General features: G+C 43.8%; 1 non-coding gene across 1 annotated transcript; it reads right to left on the minus strand.

Annotated features, from left to right (window-relative positions):
- Window positions 1-1,002: 1,002 nt before the first annotated feature.
- trnap-ugg (transfer RNA proline (anticodon UGG)) lies at window positions 1,003-1,078 on the minus strand. The gene has a single exon. It is a non-coding gene; the product is annotated as a tRNA-Pro (tRNA).
- Between the last annotated feature and the right edge of the window lie 5,431 nt (window positions 1,079-6,509).

The following is a 6,509-nucleotide window of genomic DNA, read 5'->3' on the forward strand; positions in this document are numbered from 1 at the left end:
CAGAGTTCCTCTGTGGAGATGGGAGAACCTTCCAGAAGGACAACCATCTCTGCAGCACTCCACCAATCAGGCCTTTATGGTAGAATGGCCAGACGGAAGCRGGCACTCAATAAAAGTGACAGCCCGATTTTGAGTTTTTCTAAAATACACCTAAAGGACTCTCAGACCATGAGAAACAAGATTCTCTGGTCTGATGAAATCAATATTMAACTCTTTGGKCTGAATGCCAAGCGTCACYTCTTGAGGAAACRTGGCACCATCCCTAAGGGATAGCATGGTGGTGGCATCGTCATGCTGTGGYGATGRTTTTWCAATGGCAGGGACTGGGAGACTAGTCAGGATCGAAGGAAAGATGAACAAAGCAAAGTAAAAAGAGATCCTTGATGAAAACCTGCTCCAGAGCACTCGGGACCTCAGACTGGGTCGAAGGTTCACCTTCCAACAGGACAACGACCCTAAGCACACAGCCAAGACAACGCAGGAGMGGCTTCMGGACAAGTCTCTGAATGTCCTTGAGTGGCCCAGCCAGAGTCCAGACTTGAACCCGATCGAACATCTCTTTAGAGACCTAAAAATACATGTGCAGCGACACTCCCCATCCAACCTGACAGAGCTTGAGAGGATCTACAGAGAAGAATGGGAGAAACTCCCCAAATACATGTGTCCCAAACTTGTAGCGTCATACCCAAGAAGACTCGAGGCTGTAATCGCTGCCAAAGGTGCTTCAACAAAGTACTGAGTAAAGGGTCTGAATACTTATGTAAATGTCATATTTCAGTTTTTATTTATTATACATTTGCAAAAAAAATCTAATCCTGTTTTTGCTTTGTTATTGTGTATAGACTGATGAGAAAGAATAAAGGTATAACGTAACAAAATGTGGAAAAAGTCAAGGATGTCTGAATACTTTCCGAATGCAACATTTAACTCACTTTTGTCCTTTGTCTCACTGACATTTTTACGTTTACATTTTTTGTCATTTAAAAGACGCTCTTATCCCACTGGTCCCCCGTGGGAGTCGAACCAACAACCCTGGCGTTCCAAGCACCATGCTCTACCAACTGAGCCACACGGGACCACTGACAGTATGAAATAAGAACAATAAATGGACGAGAAAGTTACATGACACACATCTAATACACAAGCATACGATTCAGAGAGTAACTGCCAGTAAATCAATCTCATTCAAACTCCAGCTGTTGTCATGAAAAGCTGGGTCCGTATTCAAATAGCATCTCAAAGTAGCCTTGGTGTGCTGATCTAGGATCAGGTCCCCTCTGTCCTTTTTATAAGTGTATTCATTATGCTCTAAAAGGAAAAACTGATCCTATATCAGCACTCCTTCACTTAGACTCTTTGTGAGTACGTGCCCTGGTCGTATTTAATTTGCCCTCTGTTGTGCTTGTGTTTTTAATGCCCTACGTTGACTATTAGATCTGGGGGGAAAAAGAAAGCCAGATGTGTAATGGAGACTTGCACGTGGCATAAGCACTCCTAAAACAACTGCGCTTTGAATCTAGCACAACCACGACAAGACATGTGTTTTGTATTCCTTTGACTAACTGAACAGATRATTTAGTCTTAGCTGTTATTCATAAAGACCGACACAGATCTACACACTGTAGCATAGTAGAACAGTCAAATATATCCTCATACCTGAGGACACTCAGTACAACCTTGTTCTGTTATTGAGTGGAACATCTCTTTAATTCATTTCACCAATTTCATTGGGGCTATATGTATCGAGCACCTCAGTGAAGGAGTAATCAAGTCCCCTTTATCCTTGTAATTTGATTCATTGTGATCTTAAAGTAAAATCTGACCCTGAATCAGCACTCCTACTTTGAGACACTTGATACAATCGGCCCCTTGGCCAAGGGTGATGCAGTTGGATTTGGGGCTTCGGACAGACAGAATATTCTACTGCAGTTGCCAGTGAGCCGATTTTTAGGTTTTGTTGCTTTGTAATATTGGAAAATACACTACATGAGCTTCTAACCAGATCCCTCCGTGTACTGTATTTTCAATTGGGTCTGAATGAAATGGGATGATTCCAAAAATACGGTCTCATGTTCCCAAAGGTAGAGAGGCAGATCTGGTCTTCAGATCCCAGCGTACACTGCTACCGCTCAGAATACTTTCAGGCACATAAGCAATTAAGCAGAGTTTGAGAGCACACACATATTTATATATATATATATACACACTATTTATATATATATATATATACACACACACACACACACACACACACACACACACACACACAGAGAGAGAGAGATATAATGAATCTGGAATATTTCAGATTTCGGTGTTGTCGGATTGCAATGGTAACCTGTGTGGAACATAGAATGCAGTTCTGCTCAGCACTTGAGGTAAGAGAGGTCAGAGACTTGAGGTAAGAGAGGTTAGAGACTTGACTCAGACTCGCCCTGTTATACTTGAGGTCAGAGTTGAGGACTTGAGTTAGACTCGCCCTGTTAGACTTGAGAACAGAGAGAGATTACTTGATTGGAGTCCACTGTGGTAAATTCATTGATTGGACATGATTTGGAAAGGCGCACACCTGTCTATATAAGGTCCCACAGTTGACAGTGCATGTCAGAGCAAAAACAAAGCCATGAGGTCAAAGGAGTTGTGCCGAGGCACAGATCTGGGGAAGGGTACCAAAAATGTCTGCAGCATTGAACGTCCCAAGAACACAGTGGCCTCCATTCTTAAATGGAAGAAGTTTGGAACCACCATGACTCTTTCTAGAGCTGGCTGCCTGGCTAAACTGAGCAATCGGGGAAAAGGGCCTTGGTCAGGGAGATGACCAAGAACATGATCACTCTGACAGAGTTCCTCTGTGGAGATGGGAGAACCTTCCAGAAGGACAACATCTCTGCAGCACTCCACCAATCAGGCCTTTTATGGTAGAATGGCCAGACGGAAGCCGGCACTCAATAAAAGTGACAGCCCGATTTTTGAGTTTTTCTAAAATACACCTAAGGACCTCTCAGACCATGAGAAACAAGATTCTCTGGTCTGAGGAAATCAATATTTAACTCTTTGGCCTGAATGCCAAAGCGTCACATCTTGAGGAACACTTGGCACCATCCCTAAGGGATAGCATGGTGGTGGCATCGTCATGCTGTGGGATGCTTTTACAATGGCAGGGACTGGGGAGACTAGTCAGGATCGAAGGAAAAGATGAACAAAGCAAAGTAAAAGAGATCCTTGATGAAACCTGCTCCAGAGCACTCGGGACCTCAGACTGGGTCGAAGGTTCACCTTCCAACAGGACAACGACCCTAAGCACACAGCCAAGACAACGCAGGAGTGGCTTCGGGACAAGTCTCTGAATGTCCTTGAGTGGCCAGCCAGAGTCCAGACTTGAACCCGATCGAACATCTCTTTAGAGACCTAAAAATACATGTGCAGCGACACTCCCCATCCAACCTGACAGAGCTTGAGAGGATCTACAGAGAAGAATGGGAGAAACTCCCCAAATACAGGTGTCCCAAACTTGTAGCATCATGACCAAGAAGGCTGTAATCGCTGCCAAAGGTGCTTCAACAAAGTACTGAATAAAGAGTCTGAATACTTATGTAAATGTCATATTTCAGTTTTTATTTATTATAAATAAATAAACGTTCTCAACTAACATCAAGGCGGTGACCCGTTCCTGTAGGTTCATGCTCTACAACATTCGCAGAGTACGACCCTGCCTCACACAGGAGCGGCGCAGGTCCTAATCCGGCACTTGTCATCTCCCGTCTGGATTTACTGCAACTCGCTGTTGGCTGGGCTCCCCTGCCTGTGCCATTAAACCCCTACAACTCATCAGAACGCCGCAGCCCGTCTGGTGTTCAACCTTCCCAAGTTCTCTCACGTCACCCGCCGCTCCTCCGCTCTCTCCACTGGCTTCCCAGTTGAAAGCTCGCATCCGCTACAAGACCATGGTGCTTGCCTACGGAGCTGTGAGGGGAACGGCACCTCCGTACCTTCAGGCTCTGATCAGGCCTACACCCAAACAAGGGCACTGCGTTCATCCACCTCTGGCCTGCTCGCCTCCCTACCTCTGAGGAAGTAGCTCCCGCTCAGCCCAGTCAAAACTGTTCGCTGTTCTGGCACCCCAATGGTGGAAAACAAACTCCCCACGACGCCAGGTCAGCGGAGTCAATCACCACCTTCCGGAAACACCTGAAACCCCACCTCTAAGGAATACCTAGGAGAGGTGAAGTAATCCTTCTAACCCCCCCCCCCCACCCTTAAAAGAGTTAGATGCACTATTGTAGTGGTTGTTCCACTGGATATCATAAGGTGAATGCACCAACTTGTAAGTCGCTCTGGATAAGAGCGTCTGCTAAATGACTTAAATGTATACATTTGCAAAAAAAATCTATCCTGTTTTTGGCTTTGTTATTGTGTATAGATTGTATGGAAATAATAAAGCTGTAAACGTAACAAAATGTGGAAAAAGGTCAAGGGTGTCTGAATACTTTCCGAATGCAACATTTAACTCACTTTTGTCCTTTGTCTCACTGACATTTTTACGTTTACATTTTTTGTCATTTTAAAAGACGCTCTTATCCCCTGGTCCCCCGTGGGAGTCGAACCAACAACCCTGGCGTTCCAAGCACCATGCTCTACAACTGAGCACCACGGGACCACTGACAGTATGAAATAAGAACAATAAATGGACGAGAAGTTACATGACACACATCTAATACACAAGCATACGTTCAGAGAGTAACTGCCAGTAAATCAATCTCATTCAAACTCCAGCTGTTGTCATGAAAAGCTGGGTCCGTATTCAAATAGCATCTCAAAGTAGCCTTGGTGTGCTGATCTAGGATCAGGTCCCCTCTGTCCTTTTTATAAGTGTATTCATATGCTCTAAAAGGAAAAACTGATTCCTATATCAGCACTCCTTCACTTAGACTCTTTGTGAGTACGTGCCCTGGTCGTATTTAATTTGCCCTCTGTTGTGCTTGTGTTTTAAATGCCCTACGTTGACTATTAGATCTGGGGGGAAAAGAAAGCCAGATGTGTAATGGAGACTTACACGTGGCATAAGCACTCCTAAAACAACTGCGCTTTGAATCTAGCACAACCACGACAAGACATGTGTTTTGTATTCCTTTGACTAACTGAACAGATCATTTAGTCTTAGCTGTTATTCATAAAGACGACACAGATCTACACACTGTAGCATAGTAGAACAGTCAAATATATCCTCATACCTGAGGACACTCAGTACAACCTTGTTCTGTTATTGAGTGGAACATCTCTTTAATTCATTTCACAAATTTCATTGGGGCTATATGTATCGAGCACCTCAGTGAAGGAGTAATCAAGTCCCCTTTATCCTTGTAATTTGATTCATTGTGATCTTAAAGTAAAATCTGACCCTGAATCAGCACTCCTACTTTGAGACACTTGATACAATCGGCCCCTTGGCCAAGGGTGATGCAGTTGGATTTTGGGGCTTCGACAGACAGAATATTCTACTGCAGTTGCCAGTGAGCCGATTTTTAGGTTTTGTTGCTTTGTAATATTGGAAAATACACTACATGAGCTTCTAACCAGATCCCTCCGTGTACTGTATTTTCATTTGGGTCTGAATGAAATGGGATGATTCCAAAAATACGATCTCATGTTCCAAAGGTAGAGAGGCAGATCTGGGTCTTCAGATCCCAGCGTACACTGCTACCGCTCAGAATACTTTCAGGCACATAAGCAATTAAGCAGAGTTTGAGAGCACACACATATTTATATATATATACACACTATTTATATATACAGTGGGGAGAACAAGTATTTGATACACTGCCGATTTTGCAGGTTTTCCTACTTACAAAGCATGTAGAGGTCTGTAATTTTTATCATAGGTACACTTCAACTGTGAGAGACGGAATCTAAAACAAAAATCCAGAAAATCACATTGTATGATTTTTAAGTAATTAATTTGCATTTTATTGCATGACATAAGTATTTGATCACCTACCAACCAGTAAGAATTCCGGCTCTCACAGACCTGTTAGTTTTTCTTTAAGAAGCCCCTCCTGTTCTCCACTCATTACCTGTATTAACTGCACCTGTTTGAACTCGTTACCTGTATAAAAAACCCTGTCCAACACTCAATCAAACAGACTCCAACTCTCCACAATGGCCAAGACCAGAGAGCTGTATAAGGACATCAGGGATAAAATTGTAGACATGCAACAGGCTGGGATGGGCTACAGGACAATAGGCAAGCAGCTTGGTGAGAAGGCAACAACTGTTGGCGCAATTATAAGAAAATTGAAGAAGTTCAAGATGACGGTCAATCACCCTCGTCTGGGGCTCATGCAAGATCTCCCCTCGTGGGCATCAATGATCATGAGGAAGGTGAGTTATCAGCCCAGAACTACACGGCAGGACCTGGTCAATGACCTGAAGAGAGCTGGGACACAGTCTCAAAGAAAACCATTAGTAACACACTACACCGTCATGGATTAAAATCCTGCAGCGCACGCAAGGTC

The sequence above is a fragment of the Salvelinus sp. IW2-2015 genome, linkage group LG26 (assembly GCF_002910315.2).
Source record: "Salvelinus sp. IW2-2015 linkage group LG26, ASM291031v2, whole genome shotgun sequence".
Taxonomy (NCBI): Eukaryota; Metazoa; Chordata; class Actinopteri; order Salmoniformes; family Salmonidae; genus Salvelinus; species Salvelinus sp. IW2-2015.